Here is an 18945-nt window from a genome sequence, read left to right on the forward strand (position 1 = left end):
CTCCTATTCAAGTACTAAACATGCCAACCTGAAGTGTAAAACATCCCCTAGGTGTAGTTAAGGCATCAGTTAGGAGTGAACTGAACACTCATGTTATGGGCAATTAGACTTAAAATAAAGTGTGGACAGCAGTAACGTTACTTTTGAAATGTGATGCTGAGTGAGCACACAGGGGAATTAGCTCAAATGGTAGAGCGCTCGCTTAGCATGCGAGAGGTAGCGGGATCGATGCCCGCATTCTCCATTCTAAAATTTGCATACATTTTACTTTTTAACTTGTAATTGCCATGGTTGTTGCAGAGTAAGAACAGAAAAGTCACAGATGGCTTTCAAATTTGGTGTCATTATAACAACTAAAGTGGTTTAATCAAAAGTGTTTAGGTATTCTATAGCACGTGAGAGGAATTTGATTTCTTATGCAATCTCAAAATGAAAATTTCACACCTTCCATTTTCATTTCGTCTTATTTTACTTGACATTCTTTCCTCTGAAGGATGTATAAAAGTGAAGTTCCTTGCAAAACAAGAGCAGAGGAATATCCAGAAACAGTTTTCCTTAATAAAAAATGATGAGTCTGCATACCATATTTAAGTGGGAGCCCGGCTAGCTCAGTCGGTAGAGCATGAGACTCTTAATCTCAGGGTCGTGGGTTCGAGCCCCACGTTGGGCGAAAACCAGTATTTTTTGCTGGATGATTGCATTGGCTCTCATAATATGGTGATTAATCTTGCATTAGACATGCACTAACTCCTAAAAATTGTATCTCCCTTGGTTACTCATTCATGAGAAATGTATCTCCAAGATTAGGTAGGGCCTGAGTCTAGGTTAACATACAGTGATATCACTCCTATTCAAGTACTAAACATGCCAACCTGAAGTGTAAAACATCCCCTAGGTGTAGTTAAGGCATCAGTTAGGAGTGAACTGAACACTCATGTTATGGGCAATTAGACTTAAAATAAAGTGTGGACAGCAGTAACGTTACTTTTGAAATGTGATGCTGAGTGAGCACACAGGGGAATTAGCTCAAATGGTAGAGCGCTCGCTTAGCATACGAGAGGTAGCTGGATCGATGCCCGCATTCTCCATTCTAAAATTTGCATACATTTTACTTTTTAACTTGTAATTGCCATGGTTGTTGCAGAGTAAGAACAGAAAAGTCACAGATGGCTTTCAAATTTGGTGTCATTATAACAACTAAAGTGGTTTAATCAAAAGTGTTTAGGTATTCTATAGCACGTGAGAGGAATTTGATTTCTTATGCAATCTCAAAATGAAAATTTCACACCTTCCATTTTCATTTCGTCTTATTTTACTTGACATTCTTTCCTCTGAAGGATGTATAAAAGTGAAGTTCCTTGCAAAACAAGAGCAGAGGAATATCCAGAAACGGTTTTCCTTAATAAAAAATGATGAGTCTGCATACCATATTTAAGTGGGAGCCCGGCTAGCTCAGTCGGTAGAGCATGAGACTCTTAATCTCAGGGTCGTGGGTTCGAGCCCCACGTTGGGCGAAAACGAGTATTTTTTGCTGGATGATTGCATTGGCTCTCATAATATGGTGATTAATCTTGCATTAGACATGCACTAACTCCTAAAAATTGTATCTCCCTTGGTTACTCATTCATGAGAAATGTATCTCCAAGATTAGGTAGGGCCTGAGTCTAGGTTAACATACAGTGATATCACTCCTATTCAAGTACTAAACATGCCAACCTGAAGTGTAAAACATCCCCTAGGTGTAGTTAAGGCATCAGTTAGGAGTGAACTGAACACTCATGTTATGGGCAATTAGACTTAAAATAAAGTGTGGACAGCAGTAACGTTACTTTTGAAATGTGATGCTGAGTGAGCACACAGGGGAATTAGCTCAAATGGTAGAGCGCTCGCTTAGCATGCGAGAGGTAGCGGGATCGATGCCCGCATTCTCCATTCTAAAATTTGCATACATTTTACTTTTTAACTTGTAATTGCCATGGTTGTTGCAGAGTAAGAACAGAAAAGTCACAGATGGCTTTCAAATTTGGTGTCATTATAACAACTAAAGTGGTTTAATCAAAAGTGTTTAGGTATTCTATAGCACGTGAGAGGAATTTGATTTCTTATGCAATCTCAAAATGAAAATTTCACACCTTCCATTTTCATTTCGTCTTATTTTACTTGACATTCTTTCCTCTGAAGGATGTATAAAAGTGAAGTTCCTTGCAAAACAAGAGCAGAGGAATATCCAGAAACAGTTTTCCTTAATAAAAAATGATGAGTCTGCATACCATATTTGAGTGGGAGCCCGGCTAGCTCAGTCGGTAGAGCATGAGACTCTTAATCTCAGGGTCGTGGGTTCGAGCCCCACGTTGGGCGAAAACGAGTATTTTTTGCTGGATGATAGCATTGGCTCTCATAATATTGTGATTAATCTTGCATTAGACATGCACTAACTCCTAAAAATTGTATCTCCCTTGGTTACTCATTCATGAGAAATGTATCTCCAAGATTAGGTAGGGCCTGAGTCTAGGTTAACATACAGTGATATCACTCCTATTCAAGTACTAAACATGCCAACCTGAAGTGTAAAACATCCCCTAGGTGTAGTTAAGGCATCAGTTAGGAGTGAACTGAACACTCATGTTATGGGCAATTAGACTTAAAATAAAGTGTGGACAGCAGTAACGTTACTTTTGAAATGTGATGCTGAGTGAGCACACAGGGGAATTAGCTCAAATGGTAGAGCGCTCGCTTAGCATGCGAGAGGTAGCGGGATCGATGCCCGCATTCTCCATTCTAAAATTTGCATACATTTTACTTTTTAACTTGTAATTGCCATGGTTGTTGCAGAGTAAGAACAGAAAAGTCACAGATGGCTTTCAAATTTGGTGTCATTATAACAACTAAAGTGGTTTAATCAAAAGTGTTTAGGTATTCTATAGCACGTGAGAGGAATTTGATTTCTTATGCAATCTCAAAATGAAAATTTCACACCTTCCATTTTCATTTCGTCTTATTTTACTTGACATTCTTTCCTCTGAAGGATGTATAAAAGTGAAGTTCCTTGCAAAACAAGAGCAGAGGAATATCCAGAAACAGTTTTCCTTAATAAAAAATGATGAGTCTGCATACCATATTTAAGTGGGAGCCCGGCTAGCTCAGTCGGTAGAGCATGAGACTCTTAATCTCAGGGTCGTGTTTTCGAGCCCCACGTTGGGCGAAAACGAGTATTTTTTGCTGGATGATTGCATTGGCTCTCATAATATGGTGATTAATCTTGCATTAGACATGCACTAACTCCTAAAAATTGTATCTCCCTTGGTTACTCATTCATGAGAAATGTATCTCCAAGATTAGGTAGGGCCTGAGTCTAGGTTAACATACAGTGATATCACTCCTATTCAAGTACTAAACATGCCAACCTGAAGTGTAAAACATCCCCTAGGTGTAGTTAAGGCATCAGTTAAGAGTGAACTGAACACTCATGTTATGGGCAATTAGACTTAAAATAAAGTGTGGACAGCAGTAACGTTACTTTTGAAATGTGATGCTGAGTGAGCACACAGGGGAATTAGCTCAAATGGTAGAGCGCTCGCTTAGCATACGAGATGTAGCGGGATCGATGCCCGCATTCTCCATTATAAAATTTGCATACATTTTACTTTTTAACTTGTAACTGCCATGGTTGTTGCAGAGTAAGAACAGAAAAGTCACAGATGGCTTTCAAATTTGGTGTCATTATAACAACTAAAGTGGTTTAATCAAAAGTGTTTAGGTATTCTATAGCACGTGAGAGGAATTTGATTTCTTATGCAATCTCAAAATGAAAATTTCACACCTTCCATTTTCATTTCGTCTTATTTTACTTGACATTCTTTCCTCTGAAGGATGTATAAAAGTGAAGTTCCTTGCAAAACAAGAGCAGAGGAATATCCAGAAACGGTTTTCCTTAATAAAAAATGATGAGTCTGCATACCATATTTAAGTGGGAGCCCGGCTAGCTCAGTCGGTAGAGCATGAGACTCTTAATCTCAGGGTCGTGGGTTTGAGCCCAACGTTGGGCGAAAACGAGTATTTTTTGCTGGATGATTGCATTGGCTCTCATAATATGGTGATTAATCTTGCTTTAGACATGCACTAACTCCTAAAAATTGTATCTCCCTTGGTTACTCATTCATGAGAAATGTATCTCCAAGATTAGGTAGGGCCTGAGTCTAGGTTAACATACAGTGATATCACTCCTATTCAAGTACTAAACATGCCAACCTGAAGTGTAAAACATCCCCTAGGTGTAGTTAAGGCATCAGTTAGGAGTGAACTGAACACTCATGTTATGGGCAATTAGACTTAAAATAAAGTGTGGACAGCAGTAACGTTACTTTTGAAATGTGATGCTGAGTGAGCACACAGGGGAATTAGCTCAAATGGTAGAGCGCTCGCTTAGCATGCGAGAGGTAGCGGGATCGATGCCCGCATTCTCCATTCTAAAATTTGCATACATTTTACTTTTTAACTTGTAATTGCCATGGTTGTTGCAGAGTAAGACCAGAAAAGTCACAGATGGCTTTCAAATTTGGTGTCATTATAACAACTAAAGTGGTTTAATCAAAAGTGTTTAGGTATTCTATAGCACGTGAGAGGAATTTGATTTCTTATGCAATCTCAAAATGAAAATTTCACACCTTCCATTTTCATTTCGTCTTATTTTACTTGACATTCTTTCCTCTGAAGGATGTATAAAAGTGAAGTTCCTTGCAAAACAAGAGCAGAGGAATATCCAGAAACAGTTTTCCTTAATAAAAAATGATGAGTCTGCATACCATATTTAAGTGGGAGCCCGGCTAGCTCAGTCGGTAGAGCATGAGACTCTTAATCTCAGGGTCGTGGGTTCGAGCCCCACGTTGGGCGAAAACGAGTATTTTTTGCTGGATGATAGCATTGGCTCTCATAATATGGTGATTAATCTTGCATTAGACATGCACTAACTCCTAAAAATTGTATCTCCCTTGGTTACTCATTCATGAGAAATGTATCTCCAAGATTAAGTAGGGCCTGAGTCTAGGTTAACATACAGTGATATCACTCCTATTCAAGTACTAAACATGCCAACCTGAAGTGTAAAACATCCCCTAGGTGTAGTTAAGGCATCAGTTAGGAGTGAACTGAACACTCATGTTATGGGCAATTAGACTTAAAATAAAGTGTGGACAGCAGTAACGTTACTTTTGAAATGTGATGCTGAGTGAGCACACAGGGGAATTAGCTCAAATGGTAGAGCGCTCGCTTAGCATGCGAGAGGTAGCGGGATCGATGCCCGCATTCTCCATTCTAAAATTTGCATACATTTTACTTTTTAACTTGTAATTGCCATGGTTGTTGCAGAGTAAGAACAGAAAAGTCACAGATGGCTTTCAAATTTGGTGTCATTATAACAACTAAAGTGGTTTAATCAAAAGTGTTTAGGTATTCTATAGCACGTGAGAGGAATTTGATTTCTTATGCAATCTCAAAATGAAAATTTCACACCTTCCATTTTCATTTCGTCTTATTTTACTTGACATTCTTTCCTCTGAAGGATGTATAAAAGTGAAGTTCCTTGCAAAACAAGAGCAGAGGAATATCCAGAAACAGTTTTCCTTAATAAAAAATGATGAGTCTGCATACCATATTTAAGTGGGAGCCCGGCTAGCTCAGTCGGTAGAGCATGAGACTCTTAATCTCAGGGTCGTGGGTTCGAGCCCCACGTTGGGCGAAAACCAGTATTTTTTGCTGGATGATAGCATTGGCTCTCATAATATGGTGATTAATCTTGCATTAGACATGCACTAACTCCTAAAAATTGTATCTCCCTTGGTTACTCATTCATGAGAAATGTATCTCCAAGATTAGGTAGGGCCTGAGTCTAGGTTAACATACAGTGATATCACTCCTATTCAAGTACTAAACATGCCAACCTGAAGTGTAAAACATCCCCTAGGTGTAGTTAAGGCATCAGTTAGGAGTGAACTGAACACTCATGTTATGGGCAATTAGACTTAAAATAAAGTGTGGACAGCAGTAACGTTACTTTTGAAATGTGATGCTGAGTGAGCACACAGGGGAATTAGCTCAAATGGTAGAGCGCTCGCTTAGCATGTGAGAGGTAGCGGGATCGATGCCCGCATTCTCCATTCCAAAATTTGCATACATTTTACTTTTTAACTTGTAATTGCCATGGTTGTTGCAGAGTAAGAACAGAAAAGTCACAGATGGCTTTCAAATTTGGTGTCATTATAACAACTAAAGTGGTTTAATCAAAAGTGTTTAGGTATTCTATAGCACGTGAGAGGAATTTGATTTCTTATGCAATCTCAAAATGAAAATTTCACACCTTCCATTTTCATTTCGTCTTATTTTACTTGACATTCTTTCCTCTGAAGGATGTATAAAAGTGAAGTTCCTTGCAAAACAAGAGCAGAGGAATATCCAGAAACGGTTTTCCTTAATAAAAAATGATGAGTCTGCATACCATATTTAAGTGGGAGCCCGGCTAGCTCAGTCGGTAGACCATGAGACTCTTAATCTCAGGGTCGTGGGTTCGAGCCCCACGTTGGGCGAAAACGAGTATTTTTTGCTGGATGATTGCATTGGCTCTCATAATATGGTGATTAATCTTGCATTAGACATGCACTAACTCCTAAAAATTGTATCTCCCTTGGTTACTCATTCATGAGAAATGTATCTCCAAGATTAGGTAGGGCCTGAGTCTAGGTTAACATACAGTGATATCACTCCTATTCAAGTACTAAACATGCCAACCTGAAGTGTAAAACATCCCCTAGGTGTAGTTAAGGCATCAGTTAGGAGTGAACTGAACACTCATGTTATGGGCAATTAGACTTAAAATAAAGTGTGGACAGCAGTAACGTTACTTTTGAAATGTGATGCTGAGTGAGCACACAGGGGAATTAGCTCAAATGGTAGAGTGCTCGCTTAGCATACGAGAGGTAGCGGGATCGATGCCCGCATTCTCCATTCTAAAATTTGCATACATTTTACTTTTTAACTTGTAATTGCCATGGTTGTTGCAGAGTAAGAACAGAAAAGTCACAGATGGCTTTCAAATTTGGTGTCATTATAACAACTAAAGTGGTTTAATCAAAAGTGTTTAGGTATTCTATAGCACGTGAGAGGAATTTGATTTCTTATGCAATCTCAAAATGAAAATTTCACACCTTCCATTTTCATTTCGTCTTATTTTACTTGACATTCTTTCCTCTGAAGGATGTATAAAAGTGAAGTTCCTTGCAAAACAAGAGCAGAGGAATATCCAGAAACGGTTTTCCTTAATAAAAAATGATGAGTCTGCATACCATATTTAAGTGGGAGCCCGGCTAGCTCAGTCGGTAGAGCATGAGACTCTTAATCTCAGGGTCGTGGGTTCGAGCCCCACGTTGGGCGAAAACGAGTATTTTTTGCTGGATGATTGCATTGGCTCTCATAATATGGTGATAAATCTTGCATTAGACATGCACTAACTCCTAAAAATTGTATCTCCCTTGGTTACTCATTCATGAGAAATGTATCTCCAAGATTAGGTAGGGCCTGAGTCTAGGTTAACATACAGTGATATCACTCCTATTCAAGTACTAAACATGCCAACCTGAAGTGTAAAACATCCCCTAGGTGTAGTTAAGGCATCAGTTAGGAGTGAACTGAACACTCATGTTATGGGCAATTAGACTTAAAATAAAGTGTGGACAGCAGTAACGTTACTTTTGAAATGTGATGCTGAGTGAGCACACAGGGGAATTAGCTCAAATGGTAGAGCGCTCGCTTAGCATGCGAGAGGTAGCGGGATCGATGCCCGCATTCTCCATTCTAAAATTTGCATACATTTTACTTTTTAACTTGTAATTGCCATGGTTGTTGCAGAGTAAGAACAGAAAAGTCACAGATGGCTTTCAAATTTGGTGTCATTATAACAACTAAAGTGGTTTAATCAAAAGTGTTTAGGTATTCTATAGCACGTGAGAGGAATTTGATTTCTTATGCAATCTCAAAATGAAAATTTCACACCTTCCATTTTCATTTCGTCTTATTTTACTTGACATTCTTTCCTCTGAAGGATGTATAAAAGTGAAGTTCCTTGCAAAACAAGAGCAGAGGAATATCCAGAAACAGTTTTCCTTAATAAAAAATGATGAGTCTGCATACCATATTTGAGTGGGAGCCCGGCTAGCTCAGTCGGTAGAGCATGAGACTCTTAATCTCAGGGTCGTGGGTTCGAGCCCCACGTTGGGCGAAAACGAGTATTTTTTGCTGGATGATAGCATTGGCTCTCATAATATTGTGATTAATCTTGCATTAGACATGCACTAACTCCTAAAAATTGTATCTCCCTTGGTTACTCATTCATGAGAAATGTATCTCCAAGATTAGGTAGGGCCTGAGTCTAGGTTAACATACAGTGATATCACTCCTATTCAAGTACTAAACATGCCAACCTGAAGTGTAAAACATCCCCTAGGTGTAGTTAAGGCATCAGTTAGGAGTGAACTGAACACTCATGTTATGGGCAATTAGACTTAAAATAAAGTGTGGACAGCAGTAACGTTACTTTTGAAATGTGATGCTGAGTGAGCACACAGGGGAATTAGCTCAAATGGTAGAGCGCTCGCTTAGCATGCGAGAGGTAGCGGGATCGATGCCCGCATACTCCATTCTAAAATTTGCATACATTTTACTTTTTAACTTGTAATTGCCATGGTTGTTGCAGAGTAAGAACGGAAAAGTCACAGATGGCTTTCAAATTTGGTGTCATTATAACAACTAAAGTGGTTTAATCAAAAGTGTTTAGGTATTCTATAGCACGTGAGAGGAATTTGATTTCTTATGCAATCTCAAAATGAAAATTTCACACCTTCCATTTTCATTTCGTCTTATTTTACTTGACATTCTTTCCTCTGAAGGATGTATAAAAGTGAAGTTCCTTGCAAAACAAGAGCAGAGGAATATCCAGAAACAGTTTTCCTTAATAAAAAATGATGAGTCTGCATACCATATTTGAGTGGGAGCCCGGCTAGCTCAGTCGGTAGAGCATGAGACTCTTAATCTCAGGGTCGTGGGTTCGAGCCCCACGTTGGGCGAAAACGAGTATTTTTTGCTGGATGATAGCATTGGCTCTCATAATATTGTGATTAATCTTGCATTAGACATGCACTAACTCCTAAAAATTGTATCTCCCTTGGTTACTCATTCATGAGAAATGTATCTCCAAGATTAGGTAGGGCCTGAGTCTAGGTTAACATACAGTGATATCACTCCTATTCAAGTACTAAACATGCCAACCTGAAGTGTAAAACATCCCCTAGGTGTAGTTAAGGCATCAGTTAGGAGTGAACTGAACACTCATGTTATGGGCAATTAGACTTAAAATAAAGTGTGGACAGCAGTAACGTTACTTTTGAAATGTGATGCTGAGTGAGCACACAGGGGAATTAGCTCAAATGGTAGAGCGCTCGCTTGGCATGCGAGAGGTAGCGGGATCGATGCCCGCATTCTCCATTCTAAAATTTGCATACATTTTACTTTTTAACTTGTAATTGCCATGGTTGTTGCAGAGTAAGAACAGAAAAGTCACAGATGGCTTTCAAATTTGGTGTCATTATAACAACTAAAGTGGTTTAATCAAAAGTGTTTAGGTATTCTATAGCACGTGAGAGGAATTTGATTTCTTATGCAATCTCAAAATGAAAATTTCACACCTTCCATTTTCATTTCGTCTTATTTTACTTGACATTCTTTCCTCTGAAGGATGTATAAAAGTGAAGTTCCTTGCAAAACAAGAGCAGAGGAATATCCAGAAACAGTTTTCCTTAATAAAAAATGATGAGTCTGCATACCATATTTGAGTGGGAGCCCGGCTAGCTCAGTCGGTAGAGCATGAGACTCTTAATCTCAGGGTCGTGGGTTCGAGCCCCACGTTGGGCGAAAACGAGTATTTTTTGCTGGATGATAGCATTGGCTCTCATAATATTGTGATTAATCTTGCATTAGACATGCACTAACTCCTAAAAATTGTATCTCCCTTGGTTACTCATTCATGAGAAATGTATCTCCAAGATTAGGTAGGGCCTGAGTCTAGGTTAACATACAGTGATATCACTCCTATTCAAGTACTAAACATGCCAACCTGAAGTGTAAAACATCCCCTAGGTGTAGTTAAGGCATCAGTTAGGAGTGAACTGAACACTCATGTTATGGGCAATTAGACTTAAAATAAAGTGTGGACAGCAGTAACGTTACTTTTGAAATGTGATGCTGAGTGAGCACACAGGGGAATTAGCTCAAATGGTAGAGCGCTCGCTTAGCATGCGAGAGGTAGCGGGATCGATGCCCGCATTCTCCATTCTAAAATTTGCATACATTTTACTTTTTAACTTGTAATTGCCATGGTTGTTGCAGAGTAAGAACAGAAAAGTCACAGATGGCTTTCAAATTTGGTGTCATTATAACAACTAAAGTGGTTTAATCAAAAGTGTTTAGGTATTCTATAGCACGTGAGAGGAATTTGATTTCTTATGCAATCTCAAAATGAAAATTTCACACCTTCCATTTTCATTTCGTCTTATTTTACTTGACATTCTTTCCTCTGAAGGATGTATAAAAGTGAAGTTCCTTGCAAAACAAGAGCAGAGGAATATCCAGAAACAGTTTTCCTTAATAAAAAATGATGAGTCTGCATACCATATTTAAGTGGGAGCCCGGCTAGCTCAGTCGGTAGAGCATGAGACTCTTAATCTCAGGGTCGTGGGTTCGAGCCCCACGTTGGGCGAAAACCAGTATTTTTTGCTGGATGATAGCATTGGCTCTCATAATATGGTGATTAATCTTGCATTAGACATGCACTAACTCCTAAAAATTTTATCTCCCTTGGTTACTCATTCATGAGAAATGTATCTCCAAGATTAGGTAGGGCCTGAGTCTAGGTTAACATACAGTGATATCACTCCTATTCAAGTACTAAACATGCCAACCTGAAGTGTAAAACATCCCCTAGGTGTAGTTAAGGCATCAGTTAGGAGTGAACTGAACACTCATGTTATGGGCAATTAGACTTAAAATAAAGTGTGGACAGCAGTAACGTTACTTTTGAAATGTGATGCTGAGTGAGCACACAGGGGAATTAGCTCAAATGGTAGAGCGCTCGCTTAGCATGCGAGAGGTAGCGGGCTCGATGCCCGCATTCTCCATTCCAAAATTTGCATACATTTTACTTTTTAACTTGTAATTGCCATGGTTGTTGCAGAGTAAGAACAGAAAAGTCACAGATGGCTTTCAAATTTGGTGTCATTATAACAACTAAAGTGGTTTAATCAAAAGTGTTTAGGTATTCTATAGCACGTGAGAGGAATTTGATTTCTTATGCAATCTCAAAATGAAAATTTCACACCTTCCATTTTCATTTCGTCTTATTTTACTTGACATTCTTTCCTCTGAAGGATGTATAAAAGTGAAGTTCCTTGCAAAACAAGAGCAGAGGAATATCCAGAAACGGTTTTCCTTAATAAAAAATGATGAGTCTGCATACCATATTTAAGTGGGAGCCCGGCTAGCTCAGTCGGTAGACCATGAGACTCTTAATCTCAGGGTCGTGGGTTCGAGCCCCACGTTGGGCGAAAACGAGTATTTTTTGCTGGATGATTGCATTGGCTCTCATAATATGGTGATTAATCTTGCATTAGACATGCACTAACTCCTAAAAATTGTATCTCCCTTGGTTACTCATTCATGAGAAATGTATCTCCAAGATTAGGTAGGGCCTGAGTCTAGGTTAACATACAGTGATATCACTCCTATTCAAGTACTAAACATGCCAACCTGAAGTGTAAAACATCCCCTAGGTGTAGTTAAGGCATCAGTTAGGAGTGAACTGAACACTCATGTTATGGGCAATTAGACTTAAAATAAAGTGTGGACAGCAGTAACGTTACTTTTGAAATGTGATGCTGAGTGAGCACACAGGGGAATTAGCTCAAATGGTAGAGCGCTCGCTTAGCATGCGAGAGGTAGCGGGATCGATGCCCGCATACTCCATTCTAAAATTTGCATACATTTTACTTTTTAACTTGTAATTGCCATGGTTGTTGCAGAGTAAGAACGGAAAAGTCACAGATGGCTTTCAAATTTGGTGTCATTATAACAACTAAAGTGGTTTAATCAAAAGTGTTTAGGTATTCTATAGCACGTGAGAGGAATTTGATTTCTTATGCAATCTCAAAATGAAAATTTCACACCTTCCATTTTCATTTCGTCTTATTTTACTTGACATTCTTTCCTCTGAAGGATGTATAAAAGTGAAGTTCCTTGCAAAACAAGAGCAGAGGAATATCCAGAAACAGTTTTCCTTAATAAAAAATGATGAGTCTGCATACCATATTTGAGTGGGAGCCCGGCTAGCTCAGTCGGTAGAGCATGAGACTCTTAATCTCAGGGTCGTGGGTTCGAGCCCCACGTTGGGCGAAAACGAGTATTTTTTGCTGGATGATAGCATTGGCTCTCATAATATTGTGATTAATCTTGCATTAGACATGCACTAACTCCTAAAAATTGTATCTCCCTTGGTTACTCATTCATGAGAAATGTATCTCCAAGATTAGGTAGGGCCTGAGTCTAGGTTAACATACAGTGATATCACTCCTATTCAAGTACTAAACATGCCAACCTGAAGTGTAAAACATCCCCTAGGTGTAGTTAAGGCATCAGTTAGGAGTGAACTGAACACTCATGTTATGGGCAATTAGACTTAAAATAAAGTGTGGACAGCAGTAACGTTACTTTTGAAATGTGATGCTGAGTGAGCACACAGGGGAATTAGCTCAAATGGTAGAGCGCTCGCTTAGCATGCGAGAGGTAGCGGGATCGATGCCCGCATTCTCCATTCTAAAATTTGCATACATTTTACTTTTCAACTTGTAATTGCCATGGTTGTTGCAGAGTAAGAACAGAAAAGTCACAGATGGCTTTCAAATTTGGTGTCATTATAACAACTAAAGTGGTTTAATCAAAAGTGTTTAGGTATTCTATAGCACGTGAGAGGAATTTGATTTCTTATGCAATCTCAAAATGAAAATTTCACACCTTCCATTTTCATTTCGTCTTATTTTACTTGACATTCTTTCCTCTGAAGGATGTATAAAAGTGAAGTTCCTTGCAAAACAAGAGCAGAGGAATATCCAGAAACAGTTTTCCTTAATAAAAAATGATGAGTCTGCATACCATATTTGAGTGGGAGCCCGGCTAGCTCAGTCGGTAGAGCATGAGACTCTTAATCTCAGGGTCGTGGGTTCGAGCCCCACGTTGGGCGAAAACGAGTATTTTTTGCTGGATGATAGCATTGGCTCTCATAATATTGTGATTAATCTTGCATTAGACATGCACTAACTCCTAAAAATTGTATCTCCCTTGGTTACTCATTCATGAGAAATGTATCTCCAAGATTAGGTAGGGCCTGAGTCTAGGTTAACATACAGTGATATCACTCCTATTCAAGTACTAAACATGCCAACCTGAAGTGTAAAACATCCCCTAGGTGTAGTTAAGGCATCAGTTAGGAGTGAACTGAACACTCATGTTATGGGCAATTAGACTTAAAATAAAGTGTGGACAGCAGTAACGTTACTTTTGAAATGTGATGCTGAGTGAGCACACAGGGGAATTAGCTCAAATGGTAGAGCGCTCGCTTAGCATGCGAGAGGTAGCGGGATCGATGCCCGCATTCTCCATTCTAAAATTTGCATACATTTTACTTTTTAACTTGTAATTGCCATGGTTGTTGCAGAGTAAGAACAGAAAAGTCACAGATGGCTTTCAAATTTGGTGTCATTATAACAACTAAAGTGGTTTAATCAAAAGTGTTTAGGTATTCTATAGCACGTGAGAGGAATTTGATTTCTTAGGCAATCTCAAAATGAAAATTTCACACCTTCCATTTTCATTTTGTCTTATTTTACTTGACATTCTTTCCTCTGAAGGATGTATAAAAGTGAAGTTCCTTGCAAAACAAGAGCAGAGGAATATCCAGAAACAGTTTTCCTTAATAAAAAATGATGAGTCTGCATACCATATTTAAGGGGGAGCCCAGCTAGCTCAGTCGGTAGAGCATGAGACTCTTAATCTCAGGGTCGTGGGTTCGAGCCCCACGTTGGGCGAAAACCAGTATTTTTTGCTGGATGATAGCATTGGCTCTCATAATATGGTGATTAATCTTGCATTAGACATGCACTAACTCCTAAAAATTGTATCTCCCTTGGTTACTCATTCATGAGAAATGTATCTCCAAGATTAGGTAGGGCCTGAGTCTAGGTTAACATACAGTGATATAACTCCTATTCAAGTACTAAACATGCCAACCTGAAGTGTAAAACATCCCCTAGGTGTAGTTAAGGCATCAGTTAGGAGTGAACTGAACACTCATGTTATGGGCAATTAGACTTAAAATAAAGTGTGGACAGCAGTAACGTTACTTTTGAAATGTGATGCTGAGTGAGCACACAGGGGAATTAGCTCAAATGGTAGAGCGCTCGCTTAGCATGCGAGAGGTAGCGGGCTCGATGCCCGCATTCTCCATTCCAAAATTTGCATACGTTTTACTTTTTAACTTGTAATTGCCATGGTTGTTGCAGAGTAAGAACAGAAAAGTCACAGATGGCTTTCAAATTTGGTGTCATTATAACAACTAAAGTGGTTTAATCAAAAGTGTTTAGGTATTCTATAGCACGTGAGAGGAATTTGATTTCTTATGCAATCTCAAAATGAAAATTTCACACCTTCCATTTTCATTTCGTCTTATTTTACTTGACATTCTTTCCTCTGAAGGATGTATAAAAGTGAAGTTCCTTGCAAAACAAGAGCAGAGGAATATCCAGAAACGGTTTTCCTTAATAAAAAATGATGAGTCTGCATACCATATTTAAGTGGGAGCCCGGCTAGCTCAGTCGGTAGACCATGAGACTCTTAATCTCAGGGTCGTGGGTTCGAGCACCACGTTGGGCGAAAACGAGTATTTTTTGCTGGATGATTGCATTGGCTCTCATAATATGGTGATTAATCTTGCATTAGACATGCACTAACTCCTAAAAATTGTATCTCCCTTGGTTACTCATTCATGAGAAAGGTATCTCCAAGATTAGGTAGGGCCTGAGTCTAGGTTAACATGCAGTGATATCACTCCTATTCAAGTACTAAACATGCCAACCTGAAGTGTAAAACATCCCCTAGGTGTAGTTAAGGCATCAGTTAGGAGTGAACTGAACACTCATGTTATGGGCAATTAGACTTAAAATAAAGTGTGGACAGCAGTAACGTTACTTTTGAAATGTGATGCTGAGTGAGCACACAGGGGAATTAGCTCAAATGGTAGAGCGCTCGCTTAGCATACGAGAGGTAGCGGGATCGATGCCCGCATTCTCCATTCTAAAATTTGCATACATTTTACTTTTTAACTTGTAATTGCCATGGTTGTTGCAGAGTAAGAACAGAAAAGTCACAGATGGCTTTCAAATTTGGTGTCATTATAACAACTAAAGTGGTTTAATCAAAAGTGTTTAGGTATTCTATAGCACGTGAGAGGAATTTGATTTCTTATGCAATCTCAAAATGAAAATTTCACACCTTCCATTTTCATTTCGTCTTATTTTACTTGACATTCTTTCCTCTGAAGGATGTATAAAAGTGAAGTTCCTTGCAAAACAAGAGCAGAGGAATATCCAGAAACGGTTTTCCTTAATAAAAAATGATGAGTCTGCATACCATATTTAAGTGGGAGCCCGGCTAGCTCAGTCGGTAGAGCATGAGACTCTTAATCTCAGGGTCGTGGGTTCGAGCCCCACGTTGGGCGAAAACGAGTATTTTTTGCTGGATGATTGCATTGGCTCTCATAATATGGTGATTAATCTTGCATTAGACATGCACTAACTCCTAAAAATTGTATCTCCCTTGGTTACTCATTCATGAGAAATGTATCTCCAAGATTAGGTAGGGCCTGAGTCTAGGTTAACATACAGTGATATCACTCCTATTCAAGTACTAAACATGCCAACCTGAAGTGTAAAACATCCCCTAGGTGTAGTTAAGGCATCAGTTAGGAGTGAACTGAACACTCATGTTATGGGCAATTAGACTTAAAATAAAGTGTGGACAGCAGTAACGTTACTTTTGAAATGTGATGCTGAGTGAGCACACAGGGGAATTAGCTCAAATGGTAGAGCGCTCGCTTAGCATGCGAGAGGTAGCGGGATCGATGCCCGCATTCTCCATTCTAAAATTTGCATACATTTTACTTTTTAACTTGTAATTGCCATGGTTGTTGCAGAGTAAGAACAGAAAAGTCACAGATGGCTTTCAAATTTGGTGTCATTATAACAACTAAAGTGGTTTAATCAAAAGTGTTTAGGTATTCTATAGCACGTGAGAGGAATTTGATTTCTTATGCAATCTCAAAATGAAAATTTCACACCTTCCATTTTCATTTCGTCTTATTTTACTTGACATTCTTTCCTCTGAAGGATGTATAAAAGTGAAGTTACTTGCAAAACAAGAGCAGAGGAATATCCAGAAACAGTTTTCCTTAATAAAAAATGATGAGTCTGCATACCATATTTGAGTGGGAGCCCGGCTAGCTCAGTCGGTAGAGCATGAGACTCTTAATCTCAGGGTCGTGGGTTCGAGCCCCACGTTGGGCGAAAACGAGTATTTTTTGCTGGATGATAGCATTGGCTCTCATAATATTGTGATTAATCTTGCATTAGACATGCACTAACTCCTAAAAATTGTATCTCCCTTGGTTACTCATTCATGAGAAATGTATCTCCAAGATTAGGTAGGGCCTGAGTCTAGGTTAACATACAGTGATATCACTCCTATTCAAGTACTAAACATGCCAACCTGAAGTGTAAAACATCCCCTAGGTGTAGTTAAGGCATCAGTTAGGAGTGAACTGAACACTCATGTTATGGGCAATTAGACTTAAAATAAAGTGTGGACAGCAGTAACGTTACTTTTGAAATGTGATGCTGAGTGAGCACACAGGGGAATTAGCTCAAATGGTAGAGCGCTCGCTTAGCATGCGAGAGGTAGCGGGATCGATGCCCGCATTCTCCATTCTAAAATTTGCATACATTTTACTTTTTAACTTGTAATTGCCATGGTTGTTGCAGAGTAAGAACAGAAAAGTCACAGATGGCTTTCAAATTTGGTGTCATTATAACAACTAAAGTGGTTTAATCAAAAGTGTTTAGGTATTCTATAGCACGTGAGAGGAATTTGATTTCTTATGCAATCTCAAAATGAAAATTTCACACCTTCCATTTTCATTTCGTCTTATTTTACTTGACATTCTTTCCTCTGAAGGATGTATAAAAGTGAAGTTCCTTGCAAAACAAGAGCAGAGGAATATCCAGAAACAGTTTTCCTTAATAAAAAATGATGAGTCTGCATACCATATTTAAGTGGGAGCCCGGCTAGCTCAGTCGGTAGAGCATGAGACTCTTAATCTCAGGGTCGTGTTTTCGAGCCCCACGTTGGGCGAAAACGAGTATTTTTTGCTGGATGATTGCATTGGCTCTCATAATATGGTGATTAATCTTGCATTAGACATGCACTAACTCCTAAAAATTGTATCTCCCTTGGTTACTCATTCATGAGAAATGTATCTCCAAGATTAGGTAGGGCCTGAGTCTAGGTTAACATACAGTGATATCACTCCTATTCAAGTACTAAACATGCCAACCTGAAGTGTAAAACATCCCCTAGGTGTAGTTAAGGCATCAGTTAAGAGTGAACTGAACACTCATGTTATGGGCAATTAGACTTAAAATAAAGTGTGGACAGCAGTAACGTTACTTTTGAAATGTGATGCTGAGTGAGCACACAGGGGAATTAGCTCAAATGGTAGAGCGCTCGCTTAGCATACGAGAGGTAGCGGGATCGATGCCCGCATTCTCCATTCTAAAATTTGCATACATTTTACTTTTTAACTTGTAATTGCCATGGTTGTTGCAGAGTAAGAACAGAAAAGTCACAGATGGCTTTCAAATTTGGTGTCATTATAACAACTAAAGTGGTTTAATCAAAAGTGTTTAGGTATTCTATAGCACGTGAGAGGAATTTGATTTCTTATGCAATCTCAAAATGAAAATTTCACACCTTCCATTTTCATTTCGTCTTATTTTACTTGACATTCTTTCCTCTGAAGGATGTATAAAAGTGAAGTTCCTTGCAAAACAAGAGCAGAAGAATATCCAGAAACGGTTTTCCTTAATAAAAAATGATGAGTCTGCATACCATATTTAAGTGGGAGCCCGGCTAGCTCAGTCGGTAGAGCATGAGACTCTTAATCTCAGGGTCGTGGGTTTGAGCCCAACGTTGGGCGAAAACGAGTATTTTTTGCTGGATGATTGCATTGGCTCTCATAATATGGTGATTAATCTTGCATTAGACATGCACTAACTCCTAAAAATTGTATCTCCCTTGGTTACTCATTCATGAGAAATGTATCTCCAAGATTAGGTAGGGCCTGAGTCTAGGTTAACATACAGTGATATCACTCCTATTCAAGTACTAAACATGCCAACCTGAAGTGTAAAACATCCCCTAGGTGTAGTTAAGGCATCAGTTAGGAGTGAACTGAACACTCATGTTATGGGCAATTAGACTTAAAATAAAGTGTGGACAGCAGTAACGTTACTTTTGAAATGTGATGCTGAGTGAGCACACAGGGGAATTAGCTCAAATGGTAGAGCGCTCGCTTAGCATGCGAGAGGTAGCGGGATCGATGCCCGCATTCTCCATTCTAAAATTTGCATACATTTTACTTTTTAACTTGTAATTGCCATGGTTGTTGCAGAGTAAGACCAGAAAAGTCACAGATGGCTTTCAAATTTGGTGTCATTATAACAACTAAAGTGGTTTAATCAAAAGTGT

General features: G+C 39.0%; 16 non-coding genes across 16 annotated transcripts; all 16 read left to right on the plus strand.

Annotated features, from left to right (window-relative positions):
* The first annotated feature begins 597 nt into the window (after nt 1-597).
* TRNAK-CUU (transfer RNA lysine (anticodon CUU)) lies at nt 598-670 on the plus strand. The gene has a single exon. It is a non-coding gene; the product is annotated as a tRNA-Lys (tRNA).
* Nucleotides 671-1441: 771 nt separating this feature from the next.
* TRNAK-CUU (transfer RNA lysine (anticodon CUU)) lies at nt 1442-1514 on the plus strand. Its single transcript has one exon. It is a non-coding gene; the product is annotated as a tRNA-Lys (tRNA).
* Nucleotides 1515-2285: 771 nt separating this feature from the next.
* On the plus strand, nt 2286-2358 carry TRNAK-CUU (transfer RNA lysine (anticodon CUU)). The gene has a single exon. It is a non-coding gene; the product is annotated as a tRNA-Lys (tRNA).
* A 2459-nt stretch (nt 2359-4817) lies between these two features.
* Nucleotides 4818-4890, plus strand: TRNAK-CUU (transfer RNA lysine (anticodon CUU)). Its single transcript has one exon. It is a non-coding gene; the product is annotated as a tRNA-Lys (tRNA).
* A 771-nt stretch (nt 4891-5661) lies between these two features.
* On the plus strand, nt 5662-5734 carry TRNAK-CUU (transfer RNA lysine (anticodon CUU)). The gene has a single exon. It is a non-coding gene; the product is annotated as a tRNA-Lys (tRNA).
* A 1615-nt stretch (nt 5735-7349) lies between these two features.
* Nucleotides 7350-7422, plus strand: TRNAK-CUU (transfer RNA lysine (anticodon CUU)). The gene has a single exon. It is a non-coding gene; the product is annotated as a tRNA-Lys (tRNA).
* Nucleotides 7423-8193: 771 nt separating this feature from the next.
* Nucleotides 8194-8266, plus strand: TRNAK-CUU (transfer RNA lysine (anticodon CUU)). The gene has a single exon. It is a non-coding gene; the product is annotated as a tRNA-Lys (tRNA).
* A 771-nt stretch (nt 8267-9037) lies between these two features.
* On the plus strand, nt 9038-9110 carry TRNAK-CUU (transfer RNA lysine (anticodon CUU)). The gene has a single exon. It is a non-coding gene; the product is annotated as a tRNA-Lys (tRNA).
* Nucleotides 9111-9455: 345 nt separating this feature from the next.
* Nucleotides 9456-9528, plus strand: TRNAA-GGC (transfer RNA alanine (anticodon GGC)). Its single transcript has one exon. It is a non-coding gene; the product is annotated as a tRNA-Ala (tRNA).
* Nucleotides 9529-9881: 353 nt separating this feature from the next.
* TRNAK-CUU (transfer RNA lysine (anticodon CUU)) lies at nt 9882-9954 on the plus strand. Its single transcript has one exon. It is a non-coding gene; the product is annotated as a tRNA-Lys (tRNA).
* Nucleotides 9955-10725: 771 nt separating this feature from the next.
* TRNAK-CUU (transfer RNA lysine (anticodon CUU)) lies at nt 10726-10798 on the plus strand. The gene has a single exon. It is a non-coding gene; the product is annotated as a tRNA-Lys (tRNA).
* Nucleotides 10799-12413: 1615 nt separating this feature from the next.
* TRNAK-CUU (transfer RNA lysine (anticodon CUU)) lies at nt 12414-12486 on the plus strand. Its single transcript has one exon. It is a non-coding gene; the product is annotated as a tRNA-Lys (tRNA).
* A 771-nt stretch (nt 12487-13257) lies between these two features.
* On the plus strand, nt 13258-13330 carry TRNAK-CUU (transfer RNA lysine (anticodon CUU)). The gene has a single exon. It is a non-coding gene; the product is annotated as a tRNA-Lys (tRNA).
* Nucleotides 13331-14101: 771 nt separating this feature from the next.
* Nucleotides 14102-14174, plus strand: TRNAK-CUU (transfer RNA lysine (anticodon CUU)). Its single transcript has one exon. It is a non-coding gene; the product is annotated as a tRNA-Lys (tRNA).
* A 1615-nt stretch (nt 14175-15789) lies between these two features.
* TRNAK-CUU (transfer RNA lysine (anticodon CUU)) lies at nt 15790-15862 on the plus strand. The gene has a single exon. It is a non-coding gene; the product is annotated as a tRNA-Lys (tRNA).
* A 771-nt stretch (nt 15863-16633) lies between these two features.
* Nucleotides 16634-16706, plus strand: TRNAK-CUU (transfer RNA lysine (anticodon CUU)). Its single transcript has one exon. It is a non-coding gene; the product is annotated as a tRNA-Lys (tRNA).
* The last annotated feature ends 2239 nt before the right edge of the window (nt 16707-18945 follow it).

This window comes from Triturus cristatus, chromosome 4_1 (genome assembly GCF_964204655.1).
Source record: "Triturus cristatus chromosome 4_1, aTriCri1.1, whole genome shotgun sequence".
Lineage (NCBI taxonomy): Eukaryota > Metazoa > Chordata > Amphibia > Caudata > Salamandridae > Triturus > Triturus cristatus.